Source organism: Cheilinus undulatus, linkage group 2 (assembly GCF_018320785.1).
Source record: "Cheilinus undulatus linkage group 2, ASM1832078v1, whole genome shotgun sequence".
NCBI classification, from domain to species: Eukaryota; Metazoa; Chordata; class Actinopteri; order Labriformes; family Labridae; genus Cheilinus; species Cheilinus undulatus.
This window is the reverse complement of record NC_054866.1, coordinates 53,768,212-53,782,971: the sequence shown is the minus strand read 5'-3', so window position 1 is coordinate 53,782,971 and position 14,760 is coordinate 53,768,212. Positions and strand designations below refer to the sequence as shown.

At 40.4% G+C, this 14,760-nt stretch overlaps 3 non-coding genes across 3 annotated transcripts; 1 reads left to right on the top strand and 2 right to left on the bottom strand.

Moving 5' to 3' along the window:
• Positions 1 to 1,676: 1,676 nt before the first annotated feature.
• Positions 1,677 to 1,768, top strand: trnar-ucu. The gene is given in 2 exon segments: positions 1,677 to 1,713; positions 1,733 to 1,768. It is a non-coding gene; the product is annotated as a tRNA-Arg (tRNA).
• Positions 1,769 to 10,987: 9,219 nt separating this feature from the next.
• trnar-ucu lies at positions 10,988 to 11,081 on the bottom strand. Its single transcript has 2 exons — positions 11,045 to 11,081; positions 10,988 to 11,023 (listed from the first exon to the last, which is right to left on the bottom strand). It is a non-coding gene; the product is annotated as a tRNA-Arg (tRNA).
• Positions 11,082 to 11,408: 327 nt separating this feature from the next.
• Positions 11,409 to 11,499, bottom strand: trnar-ucu. Its single transcript is given in 2 exon segments — positions 11,409 to 11,444; positions 11,463 to 11,499. It is a non-coding gene; the product is annotated as a tRNA-Arg (tRNA).
• Between the last annotated feature and the right edge of the window lie 3,261 nt (positions 11,500 to 14,760).

Genomic DNA, 14,760 nt, shown 5'->3' with positions numbered 1-14,760 from the left:
TTAAAAGGTCAAAACATGAAATTGAATGTTTTTAAAGGTAGATATAAGAAATACAGTGCTTAACATTATTAGACCACCTGTCATATTTGTCTCAAAGACCATCCAGCATCATGAAGTGCTTTAATGCGGACTCTTTCATTTTTCAGTCAGCTCTCCACGTTTTACCATTTTGAACAGGAATGAGGAATTTCCAACTGAATTCACCCTAATTTGAGCCAGCCCACTGGGCTTCTCTGAGAAGTCAGAAATGAATCAAGCATGACATTCAACCACTAAAACTCATTTTTCTGTTCAGGAATGCAAGTAAATAACTATAATTTGACATATTAATCAAGAAATATTAATGTGCTTTACTATTTTTTCAGTTTTTTTGTAAATCAGTAAATTTGAATATTCATGGTTAACAATAATAATTATATTTTAGCATTAAAAATATCATTTGGGTTAAAGAACTTTTACATATTGGTGTATTAACCATTGCAGAAACATAAAAAATGATTTTGGTAATTACCCATGCTGTTAATTTTGGGTAGCTGTGGCATAAACCTTACTTTGGTTAGGGTTAGGGTGGTCTAATAAATTTGTTAAGCACTGTATATAGTCAAAATCATGTTTTCAATGTCAAAGTACTTAAAAAAAATTAAACTGTGCATCCAAAACCCCTAAGGACCTGCACCCAGTAGTCCTAATACAAAAAAATGAAGGGGGGCATAACACTAACTATATATTATTGATGACATCAACACGTGTGCTGGATTCAGAGAATTTGGGCTTTTTAACCCCTTCGGTCCATTGTCACCCCTTTTTTTTTAACCAGTTTTCAACATTTTCCACCCATTTCTCCCCTTGTTGCATTTTTTTTTTTCTTGTAGAAAATTTTTGCCACCTTAATCCCATTTTTGTCTCTTTGGAACCCTTTTCACCACTGTTTTCATTTAATATGCCACTTTTTTCATATTTACAAATAATTTTTTTCCCACTTTTAACTCATTTTTGTCAATGTGTAGCCCTGTTTACAATAGCTGGTCATTTTTGCAACTTTTTGGCTACATTTAACCTATTTATATACATATGAAATATGATTTTTACAGCTTATCTTTGGAATGGATCATGATTTTGCTGACCTCAATTGGCCCCCAGTTTGGCTGGGCCCAAGAAAGTTATTCCTTATAGCCCCCCCTTATAGGCCAGTCACATGACCACATCAGCATGGTCAGTGTGTTTCACTCAGGAACTTCATGAATTAACATTTAAAGGTCATGTGACACCTGTGTTACGCTGGGTCCTTATGGGTTAAAGAATGCCAGAGCCAAAAGCTACAAATGTGGCTATTAAAATACAGTAGAATCCGTGTGCAAGGTTCAAGTGCAGGAGGTTTTTCTCAGATTACAGATTAAAAAACACATGCAAAAATAACAGACCCAGGGTGTGAAGATCTTAATGTGATACATGGTAAGAATATGAAATTATAATATAGATTGATATATTATGGGAGGATGCCAACAGGTCCGTGTCAGGTGCTGGGGAACCAGGGCACTCTGATGAAAAGTGGACTACTGGAAGAAGACAGGGCGAACCTTTGTTTTCTCTCCTGGTGGCTGGGTTCTGGGACAAGGACGGCAAGCTTTCAGTTTAATACTGACTTGAACAGAAAACAAGACAAGAAATGATTGCGTGGCTCTGTGGCGCAATGGACAGCGCATTGGACTTCTAGTTGAGCACTGGAGAAGTGATTCAAAGGTTGTGGGTTCGAGTCCCACCAGAGTCGAGCTTTAGGTTAGAACCATGACACAGACTGTCAACCCTGAAATGAGAGAAACTCAAATCCAAGAATGAGGGGTGAATCAAGCCTTTTTTACAAGGAGAGAAAGTGTGAACTCTCAGTCTGTCCTGGTCTTAGAGTTTCTCCATCTCTGACACAGACATGGTTTCATTTTTGCATTGATTGAAGCGGTGTACCTTTTTTCTAAACGTAGCTTCATAGGCACAGAGGATGTCTAGTCTGAGAGGATGAAAAACAGTGTAACACCCCCCCCCCCCCCATGTTTGCCCCTTTTATTGATTTTATAAATCAATCATGTTCAATATAATTTTTTAGACCAAAAATAAACTTTATTGTCAGAGGGAAACCAGATTTCTACAAAGTGATGTCAGTTAAGTAAATATCTGTAATGTTAGATCAGTGACTGCATAAATAGTCACTCTTTAAAGTGACTGACCTAATTCAACAGTGGTAGCAGTGAGTAGTCTCACAGGTAGTGAAATGAGGATCACGTGAGTGCAGTGAATGTGTCTCAGTATAAAGACACCTGTGTCTGGAAAGACCAGTCACTGGTTATCAGATTCAGATTCAGATTCAGACGACTTTATTAATCCCCGAAGGGCAATTCAGTTTACAGTTTACCCTGCCTTATTGAAATGATCTAAACAATCAAAGAACAAAAAAAAAAAAACAAATCCAAAATATTCACTACAGCAAATAAGCAACCACATTCACATGTCAGTGCCAACAGATCCACAGGATCAGCAATAAATACAATAAGTACAATTAATACAATGTCAAGGATGCATTAACGAGCAAAACACCCCAATCAGATTCTGTTCACCTCTCAGCATTTAGCAGCCTGATAGCTGAAGGGATAAATGAGTTTGAGTATCTGTTGGTTTTCCTTGGGGGTGCATGATAGCGCCGCCCAGAGGGCATAAGAGAAAAGTCAGAGGAGAGAATGTAGTCAGGCTGATTTATTATTCCTCTGGCTTTCTGGACCACACGTTTCTTCCAGAGGGAGCTTAGGTCCTCCAGCTGGACACCAATAATCTTGGAGCAGACTTTGATTATCTGGTTTAGACTGTTCCTGTCCTTTACAGACAGTCCATTAAACCAACACACAAAAGAAAAAGTTAAAAGACTTTCAATAAAAGAATGATAAAAACAAGATAAGATGCCCTCAGAAACACTAAAAGAGTTCAGCTTCCGCAGCAAGTGGATCCTTTGCTGACCACATTTGGCTATTGACTCTATGTTTGGAACAAACTTTAGTTCAGAGTCAAACACATTTACAGGAATACAGGTATCAGTATTCCTGGTTACCATTACACCATGAAGACAAAAGAACACTCCAAGCAACTTTGAGGCTCTTGAAAAGCCTGTCAGTGGATGGAGACTAAAATATCTCCAAGTCTCTGAACATCCCCCAGAGTTCAGTTAAATCCATCATGAAGAAATGAAGGAGTATATCACATGTGTAAATCTGCCTAGATCAGGATGTCCTCACAAACTGAGTGAGCGTGCAAGAAGGAGACTAGTGAGAGAGGACACCAAGACACCTATGACTACTCTGAAGGAGTTCCAAGCTTCAGCAGCTGAGATGGGAGAGACTCTGCAGACAACAACTGTTGGCCGGGTTCTTCACCAGTCAGAGCTTTATGGGAGAGTGGCAAAGAGAAAGACACTGTTGAAGAAAACTCAGATTCAATCTGGACTAGAGTCCACCAAAAGGTATGTGGAAGACTCCCTGGTCAAGAGGATGAAATCTTCACTATCCCCACTGTGGTGGTGGCATCGTAATTCTGTGGGGATGCTTCTCAGCAGCTGGCCATGGAAGGCTTGTAAATGCAGAGGGTAAAATGAACATGAGCATGTTTTTGTTAAATTGACATTATTTTGTAGAGATCTGTTTTCACTTTGACATTAGAGAGGATTTTTTTGTCAAAAAAGCCAAATTATATAGACTGTGACTGATTTATAAAACCAATAAAAGGGTCAAACATCCAGGGCTGTACGTGGATCTTTTGTTGTCACCTGCTGCGATAGTTAATTCTTGTATCTGAGCTCCACTGTTGATGACTTTCATGGTCATGTTGCCCACGCTGAACCTACTCAGAGTTGACCTACCTAATTCAGATATGCTGATCTGAAACAGACAACTCTGAGTTTCTTATCTGACAGATGACAGATCGACTCTGAGCTCAGGGTTAGAATCTGGGTTGTCAAACCGTCTTGAAATGGGATCCTGGTCTAACAGCAGGAACTATGGCAGCATGGTCCCCTCTCTGGGTCTTTATGCTCCATTAGGACCACAAACCAGCAGCGCGTCAACAGACACAACAAATCAAAGCCTCAGTGTAACATTTGTCTGGCGCCTGTGTGTGCCTACACGTGTGTCTCATTTGCATATATGTAAATGAGCCCCCATGCTCCAACATAGATCCGTGCAGAGCCTTTATCTCTATGCAATTATGTAAATGAGGCTTGGTGTTGTAGGACAGTTACGTAAACGCCGTATTTCAAAAAGAGCTTTAGCAGGAAATTACATAAGCAGCTGGTTTCTGAGGCTATTTACAGCCGCCATGAACAGCGCTCTGCCGACACAATGTGCAGTATTTATGGTGGCGAGTAAAGAGGGAATTTAACACCAGCCACCTGCCAAAGAGCTGGCACATTCAGGTTGGCGGCTGCTTAGTTCAACACTTCTACCAGACAATTGTCATCAAACTCATCAGGGACATAAAGAGACTGAATGGTCATGGATTTTACACGTGCAGTGGCCCATATTCACCACCTCTCCGCTGTTTGACTCCATGTTCGGAGTGGGACTCCTCTCGGCTGGTATCAGCCACCTCCAGTGTGGATCTAATTTCTCAAACTGACAGCAGAATCACAGATGTGACACGCTGCTGCTCTGCTTTCTGATTTTTGGCTCGTATCACTTGTTTACATCAACATCTTGCCAAGTGTCACTTTGAGTAGCCACTGAGCCGAGTGGATGACGTTACCGTGGCCCGTCTGTCCTCTTTCACACCCGGTCTGGCTCACTGTCAGCGAGTACTCATCATCACAGTCATTCAGAAGTCTCAGAGGAGTTCTGCTTTGTTTGGCCCCTATTATGTTTGTGTTTGGTCCTTTTAAATGTTCAGCAGCTATTTCACATGAACATTTTCCTTTCCTTTAGCAGAGGCATAGTTTGGTGGTAAAACATACTAGCCAGGTTTTCTCTGGCTAGTTACTCAGGGTTTTATTTTTTTGTCAGCTGGTGGTTTTTAAACTTCAGAAATTAAACATATTCTGATGATCACAGCTTCGGAGACATGTGGCTGATTGAAAACAAGCCAATAATTAAATTCCACTTCCCAAAATGTGTGTGGGAGTAGGACGGGACTTTCTATGAAGAACAGTTGTTTTCATCACAAATGGTGTTTGGCTTAGCGACAGGTGAATTAGACTATAAAAAGCTAGTTGCAATCCAAATGAAAGACTTTTTCACCCCTAATTTCCACATACAGTACATTCTGTGCAGAACTGTTAGGCATGTTTGGGCCAAAGACTGAGGCTGAAGGAGGGAAGGAGGATTGACACAACCTTGGTCCCACTCCGGATGTCCTTGCACATTTCCAGTGGCATGGGAAAATATTCTGTCAAAGTCCACACCTTTAGGGCAGAGTACGGGGTGGCTGTGGCGATAAAGCACGGTCTAGAGTACTTCCTGGGCAGGAAGAAGGATTGCCACAAGCCCCTGGTCATGCTGTGGATGTCCCAAGAACCTGAAAACTCCAGCCTTTTTCTCCGGGTGTTTCACCAAGGGTTGAAAAGGCCTGGACGAAAGAGATGCCGTTGAGCTTGACCTTGTGGTTTACTGGGCCCTGCAGTAAATCCTCAGCGCCATACATGCCTAAAGCATCTGCGCACTGCTATTACAGCGATTGGGTTGTATAAAAAATATAGCGGCTACCCAGGGCCGTAACCAGGATTTGATGAACACCGAGGTCAAAATTTGGTGGTCCAAGGGCAGCGCTGACATACAGTGCTTAACAAATGTATTAGCCCACCACTCAAAGTAAGGTTTATGCCACAGCTGCCCTAAATTAACAGCATTGGTAAAACCAAAATCGTTTTTTATGTTGCTGCAATGGTTAATACACCAATATGTAGAAGCTCTTTAACCCAAATGACATTTTTAATGCTAAAATATAATTGTTATTGTTATCCATGAATTTTCAAATTGACTGATTATAAAAAAAACTGAAAAAATAGTAAAGCACGTTAATATTTCTTGATTAATATGTCAAATTATAGTTATTTACTTGCATTCCTGAACAGAACAATGAGTTTTAGTGGTTGAATGTTATGCTTAATTCATTTCTGACTTCTCAGAGAAGCCCAGTGAGCCAGCTCAAATTTGGGTATAAAAAGGTGAATTTAGTTTGAAATTCCCCATTCCTGTTCAAAATGGTAAAACAGTTTAATTTTAGTTTTAAACAAGTTTTTGAAAGATTTATAATTTTTTTTTTCTCATTTTTATAACAGCTGGTCTAATAAATTGCTATGCACTGTAAAAGTCAGAGGCAGGAGAGAGGGGCAGCCAGTCAGCATCCATGAAGACCCACTGAAATTACATGAATATAATGGGTTATTGCAGGCCTGTACACCATCAGATATTTCTATTTATATGGTGTGTGTTGGGGGTAACTGATTGATTAAGCCACTTGTTGTTAGGAAGGCTGTACTTCTCCTCATCATTTAGCTTTTTGTTTTTGTACCTTCCAGGATCCAGTTCATTTAAATAATTCAAATACTAAATAGTAAGAAATCAAATACAAACAGCACAAGAGTAAAAGTAAAATTTAGGTTATACAATGATTCTAATACACTTATATTTGGTATGTTATTAAATTTAGGCTATATAACAGGGGTCATCAAGAACATTTGCACAAGGGCCAGATTTAGTCCTGACAGAAACTCTGGGGGACTTTCAAATAAACAAAAATTGAATCAATATTTTGGGTTTGATTGAAATATTGTTGTAGTAGTATTTGTATTTTCTTTCAAAATGCAGAACATTTTTAGGAATTAGCAGTGAGATCTATCACTGTTATCTAGGTATAATGCAGCAGGCCACAAGGAGCCTGACAACAGAACTGGGCCCCTGAAAATCCCAGAGAATGGGCCCTCTACAATTGTGATTTAGTACTAGTATAAACTCATTTTTGACACTTTTAAACCCTTTGTGCCTCTTTAACACATTTTCTTGCATGTTTTATCCCCTTTGTGCCAATTTTATCCATTTTTGACACTTTTGTACCCCTTTTCATTTCATTTTTTTAACTATTTTTGCAACTTTAAAACCAATTTTTTGCCACTTTTATTTGCCAATTTTTGCAAGCCACTGCCTGCCTCTGTAACACATTTTTTTGCCATTCTTTAACCCATTAAACCACTTTTCCTGCATGTTTCATCTCCATTTTGCCATTTTTCTTCTATTTTTTGCCATTTTTTAAACACTTTTCATTACTTTTTTGCACTATGTTTACCATTTGCAACCAATTTTTGATACTCTTTGCCCCTTTTTCTCTTTTACCAATTTTTGCCACATTTTAACCTCTTTTCAAAACTTTTTCTTTCAATTTTTGTCCCTTTTTGCCCATTTCACCACTTATCACCTATTTTGCTACTCTCTAACCCTTTTTCACCATTTTATCTGGTCATATTTGCAGCACGTCTGCCAACCTTAACCCTTTTTTAAAAATATCTACTAATTGTGACAGTAAATTTCAGCAAAAACAGATCAAAGGTTGAGTCATTCTAAAGTTATTTCAGTATTGTTTGTGGGATTGATTTAACAGCTGCAGACATTTAAAGCCAAGGGATACTCTTCAAACCACAAGATCTTCTTTTTCTCTTTTTCTGAATCTAATGATCTTCTAGGGGCTGGACAGGAAGCTTTGGGGGGCTTGATATGGCCCCCAGGCCAGCAGTTGATGATCAGTGCTATATAAGTTCCATTATGATTGCCAAAGAAAACCTCTGTGGTCATTACATTGTTTGAACTGGATCAGAGGACAGTATTGTTTGTTTAACATCAGTGTGTATGGTACAAAGATAATCCTGTTCTGGGTGAGAACTGTGAGCAGGACTTGACTTCTCACTCTCTACTTTTTGTTCTTTTTCTCCCCCTCTCATCCTCTTCCTGTCCTGTTATCTTTTCCAAAGGGGAGCAAAGTTTGAGTAAATTTCTTTATCTCTGTGAACATAATAATCACCTGATGACGCAGTCAGCACGGAGTAACATAAACGCTGTCCACAGCAGTATTATACCAACAACGTTAACATTTATTTCATTCAAGTGAAACCAACATCAGTTACGTGACATCAATATAATTTAACGTTAACGTTACGTTGACAGCACATTTTGGTGGGATCAGATGATGTTTATCTGGGGTGGCAATAACGTTAAATGTAAAGTGAACTTTTATTGCGTTACCTTGGCTGAACTCTGTTGTAGCGGTCTGTACATTAGCAATCAGTACTAATCTGGCAGATTTTTGAGGCAGACCCCCCACAAAGCACTGTGATGACCAAAGATCGTATAGTTACGAGAGGATGATCTACCGCACAGTGATGTAGAGGTGCAAGTGATGGCTGACACAAAGTATATTTGCAGTCAGTTATACCACCTTCTTTTTGTCACTTGAAAAAAATACCAAGGACATGACCTCGGTGTCCTCAATGGTAGTTACGGCCATGTGGCTACCACTAGTGCAGTGATTGGCTTGTACTTAGCTATAGCTAAAAGATTAAAAGCTTCTCTCTTCTGCAGAACTGCCTCAGCATGAGTTTGATAGTTTTTGGTGGAAGGAGGTAGTTGTCGTGTGAGTGGGTACATGTGAAGGCTGCTAGTGGAGTGATTAGCTCGGACATAGCCTCAGCGACAGTTTTGTCATAATGAAAATGTGTCTTTATTAAAACAAGAGTAAAAAGCTGTACTGAAAGCTTTTCTCTTCTCTCAGTCTGCTTCAGCGAGGGTTTGTGATCATTGTGGTGTATCCAATGGCTGATGCTGCAGTAGCTATTAGCTCACATGTAGCTGTAGGATAGTGTCAGTTTAATCAGAACTGGACCACATCTCATTTTTAAAACAGGAGCAAAGAGCTGCAAAGATTGTCTTGGCAGAGAAGAGGTTTTTGCATGCCTCCCATTCAGCCTCGGCATCAATTTTGTTCGCAGAGAAGCTTCGCCATTCAACAACTATGTCGGCAGTAGCCTGTCAGCTCAAGACACACACATGCATACAACCTCATTTTTTCTTTTTCGCTCTGATTGGCCCAGCATGAATGTGACAGACAGAACGTTCCTCCGGTGACTGTGACATAAATCTATGCAATGGAAATGAAACAGTCAATCTGGTGTGTCAGGTTGAACCCAACCTGCCAGAAAAACGTGCAAAGCCACCAGCATGGGCTCCTAACGGTAAATCAACCTTATATCAACAGTAGGTCTCATCCTGTGGCACTAACTACATGTGGGTCAGTGGCTCACAGAGCTTCTGCAGCACCAGTGTTGAGGAAACGTTCACTTTCAAGGTGGAAAACCTTTAAACTTCATAATGTCTTCACCCATGGTAGAATGGAAAGAATCATGGGATAATCATGAAATGAAAGGCAGATCAGCCCTGAAAAGGCAAACTAATCTGGGTCTTTTGTGTTACCGTGTAGAATTATTTCACTACAAAGGGCAAGAGAAGACAGTGAAAAAAATTTCGGCCATACCACCCAGGTCAGTTATCCAATAGGCAAATAGTTTATTATTTTATGAATGATGTGTCTCAGTGTGTTATTGAACCAAACTTGGATATCTCCCCACCTACAGTCCAGTTAATAATCAAGATTCACAGAATCTGGAGACACTTCTGTTTGAGGGGCAAGGCTGAAAGCCAACCCACCTTACTGATGAAGTCTCCCCCTGTAAGCTCTTCATCTTCTGCTGGGCCCTTTACCCTAGCACCACGCAGCAGACCTCTTAACATGTTGCGTGTGATGTTTTCAATGGCTGATTGGCCTCACCAGAGTCTAAGTAGCTAAAGAGCTAAGTGGGCACACTCCTCATGTGACGCTGCCTTCGCCCTCTCAGTAGCTTAATTCGGTTTAAGCAGTTATGGAGCTAAATGGAAGCAGTCCTCAGATGGGACGAGATGCTCTGGAGTGATTGTGGAGCAGCAGAGGATTAGCCGAAGGAGGGCTGATGACAGATGCATCTCTTGGCTTCGCTGAAGACGTTCTGCATGGTTCACTGAGCTAAGACCACCGCGGCTCGGGGGGTGTGTGTGTCTATGATAGCATTAGCATCACGGTCTGCTCTGGGGGTAGAAGCAATACTATTGGATGAATTAAACCTCAGTGGGCGGAGCTAGAGAGCAGGTTTTCTTTAGAAACACTTCATTATGTTCACATTTGTTTCTGTTGGCCAGACTTCTGATGAATCAGCCGTCATCTCGGTGCACGTCCTGGCTTACCTCTCTTGGATCCAGGACAGTTTGGTGGTTTGGTGTTGATTCATGTACAGTAGACTGTCCCTGTTTGTACTTTTAGAGTACTTTATAAATTCTGGAGACGAATTCAGGTTTGATATCTTCAAGCTAATGCAGCAACCTCATGTCTAATCACAGTTTGATCTAAACCATGTTATGTTCTACCATGTTCTACCACCCATATTCTGATTTTATGCCAGGACAGCCAGCAGAATTTGGTCTGTCCTCCAAATCCGTTTTCCTCCTGCCGTCAGGTGGAATCACACCAGTTTCTCTGAGTGGGGATCTTCACTGTGAGCATGGCAGGTGTGTGGTCTCACCTTCTGGCCATGTCGCCATGTGTGCATTCAGAGGACTGCGAGATGAAAAATCATTGGAGCTATGGAGCCACATGGTAGACATCTCTGTCCTTCTAAAGTTTGACTTTGGTGGGTCTTAAGCCCAAAACCTTTGATTAATTTCTCCTGTATTTTTTGGGAGGGGCGAGAAGCAACTGAACCCATCAAGCTCTACTAAAAAGCCAGCTCAGGGTCAGGCTCCAGGGGGACTTGAACCCAAAACCGTTAATAACTCTTTCTGTATTTTACTAGACATATGAACTACAGAGGCTTAAATCCATTTAACATGTCCTTTTTATTTCAAATTTCCTTTTTCTGGGATGGAAGCGGTCCATCCTGAGTAAAGTTTGACTCTGGTGGGACTCGAACCCACAACCTTTGAATAGCTCCTTAATACTGCTTAGCTAGAAGTCCAACGCGCTGTCCATTGCGCCACAGAGCCACCCATCACAAAATAATCTAACCTTCTTAAACTGACATCAGGGTCAGGGAGTCAAAGTAGACGACAATGTAAGAAATATTCAGACATGTTAGTCTTGTTGAAAGGTGGTCGTGGGAGTCTTGGATGCGTTGTTAATTAAACACACTACAAGACCTTTAGTTTTCTAACTGTGCCAAACAGCCCTCACCCTTTGAATCACTCTTCCAGAGCTGTCTGATGTACAAGAGAGCCACATATTTTCAGATGTGATTCTTTTGACGACATTTCACTATGATTGTGTGGAAGTGTTCTTCTTAAGTAGACTTTTTGGAGTTAATGCTTAAAGGCCGACTCTGGTGGGACTCGAACCCACAACCTTTGAATTCCTTCTTTTTCAACAGCTAGAAGTCCAATGCGCTGTCCATTGCGCCACAGAGCCCTTTGTGCCTTCTGTCATGTGCTTTCTCTCACGCTGTTTATAGCTATTGGTTTTCTCTTCAAAGAAATCAGAACAGTACAGATCAGGTGAGGGTGCTGAGCACTAAAATAGATATTGTTTGCATTCCTACTCCTGAAAATTTCAGACTGCGACTGGAGTTTTCCTGAGTTGGCGGCAGAGCTCCACAGAGATAACTGATGGTTCAATAATGCCCGTTTCAGACCGGGAGCGTGTTTTGCTGCTTGTGCGTCGCGCGCTCCTGCCGGTGCGACTTTCACACAGGGCGCAAGTTTGCTGCATGTCAGCCGCATCTCCCTGCTCTCAAAGCCCTGTCCTTCTTCATAGGTTTTACCTGAATAAGCCCCCTACAAGCCACTTGATTCAGTGTATAGAGGAAGTATGTCAGGAACTATTCAAAACAAAAGATTCTGTACAAGTGAAGGGAGTTTCTCTACAGAAATGCTAAACCGGGATTTTAATTTGAAAAGCACAAACCAGAAAAGCACTTAGGCTAGGTGTTTAACTTTCCTGTGACATATTCTACAAGTGTGGAGACAGAAAGTTTCACTAATAGTAGATCTTACAACTTTATAAAACAGGCACATTTAAGCTTGTGGCCTTCCTCAGGGTTATCAAGAAACACATTGTAAACATATTCTATGTGCATATTTGCCATAACAATGTAAATATGGCTCTCCATTTATCATTTTCCTGTCTAAAATGGTCCAGAGCCACACACGGTGCAAGGAAAAAATAGGCGGGACTTTGGATCTCTAAACTCACCGTGCCTGAGCCACGCGTATCACGCACCTCATTTGAGAGAAAACATGCCCTCAGATTGACTGGGGGTAGGTTAGAAAATGACAGTAACAATGCAATTAAAAGACTTTTTGTGCCTTAAAAACTTAAAGATCCATAATTTAAGGCATGTTTTGTTATTCTCAAATGATGACAGAGTGTCAAAGAATTGTTCTGAGGGTTTTGTCTGAAACTAGAGGGTTCCTAACAACCTTAAGCGATTGCTCTGTGACAGCAGGAGACGTTGGGTCCGTTCGAAAAGTCCAAAAAATTACCTCCTAAGTCCTTTCATATTCACTTTTCCTTAACCCCTACAAAAAACGTCACAGGGTAAAGGAAAGGTGGGAGTAAGAGGATAGTGATGACAGTGATGATTAAGGAATCCAACTGCACTTTCCTTAGGTGGATGTTACAGACGTGACGTATGTCTTTTTGTGTAAAAACTACAATTTAATGAAGATGGACTACAAAATTCGCATCTAGGCCTACCTCCAGTGCGTTCTCCATGATGTTATGTGGTGCTAATGAAACACTAAAACCTCTGTGATAAATATAAGCTCATTGAGATTTTTATATCCTATAGTCTCTTCAGGAAGAGGAACCGTGACTGTGAACATCCAGAACATCAGAAACTTTTCTCTTAATCTGAACTTTCTGCTAAGTCAATACGACTGGATAAACAATATTCAAGTCCTTTTATTTCACAACGATATTTAATAGTTTTGTTTTATTCCCTACCTATCAATTTTCTTTAATTCTCTCGTCTCTGTTAATGTTAGTCTACTCTGGTTCTGTCTTTCTTTCAGCTTGTCATGTGAAATGTCTATAAAACCCGTCTTCCCTGCGTAATTATGATGATAAATATAATAATCATAACATGGCAACATGCTGACTTTATCGCTTTAATTGGTTGAGATTTACAAATGTTTATCACATTTACTTTAATATTTCAAAATAGCAAAACAAATACAGTTAAAAAATACTGACTGAACGGTTTACTGTTTGGATAAAATGGAAATGAGAAGAAACGAAACCGTTATCAGAAGTGGACTGATAGAGTTTTCATGTCTGTGATATTCATCTGTTTATCACATAATTATAAGTTTGACTGAATTTTATGGTTTAAAGGGATACTTCAACATTTTGGCAAATTCGCCTATTGCCATAATTCCTATAGTCTTAGTAATAGGTCCGTTACCTTTAGTTGTCAGTGCAAGCTGTTTCTAGATCTGGGGGGACCGTTAAACCAGCTGCAAACGCTATTTTAGCAGACGTAATTTTTGCTTTCCCTCATCAAACTCATCAAATACACAGTCCAACAACTCCAAAATGCTCTCGTGGACAAGTTGTGACCTGCACATTCACCAAGCTATGAAATAATAACATATAATTATGTAACATTACGACACATGAAGCTAATACTCTGAACTATTTCTTGAGCGAACCACTGGGCGGAGTGACACAGTGCAGCAGCCATGTCTGGAGTGTAAAACATCTCCGTCTCGTCATGTTCCATGATTATTTCATTGCGTGGTGAATGTGCAGGTCACAACTAGTCCACGAGAGCGTTTTGGAGTTGTTGGACTGTGTATTTGGTGAGTTTGATGAGGGAAAGCAAAAATTCCGTCTGCTAAAATAGCGTTCGCGGTGCAGCTGGTTTAACGGTCCCCAAGATCTAGAAACAGCTTGCACTGACAACTAAAGGAAACGGACCTATTACTAAGACTATAGGAATTATGGCCATGGGCGAATTTGCCAAAATGTTGAAGTATCCCTTTAATTTAGGGCTAGGAAAGTTACGGTCAAACTGATCGTCACTTTAAGTTACGCAAAGCATTGTGGGTCACATCCAGAAGTCACATATTTTCTATAAGACAAGTTTATATTGGTCTCAGAGGTCCCCAAAACATTCCTGTGAAGTTTGTTGCTGAAAAAACACTCGGGGCTAACTCCCCACATGACATCATGAGGGGAAAATCTTGTTTCACACACATTTTTCTGAAAGTTGGAGGAATAGAGTGGATGGAGTGGATTCTAGGGGTTATTGTGGACAGGCCAGGGGCACATATTTTTGTAAGAAAAGCCTGAAAAAGTGATTTTAGCATAATATGATCCAACACACATACATGAGGTATGATCACAAGACGGGACTGCAGGAAGCCTGCACACAACCTCATGTAAATCTATCATTTCGTTTATTTCATATTGTTACGATGGAAGTATTTCTTCATAAATGGCCTACATAATATGTTTATCCCACTGGCCATAAAGTTTTAGCTTCCAATGACCGTTTAACCGTACAGTTTTTATATTTAAAGCGTTTAAATCCATTAAGGTTCATTTTTTTGGGGTGGTTTCCCTCAGAAAGGAGCGGGGCTGGTGTCATTTGGGAAAAGTACCAGGATGAGTTCCTCTGATCTTTAGTTCAGGTCAGAGATATTGTTCACTGTGATAACTTTTGTT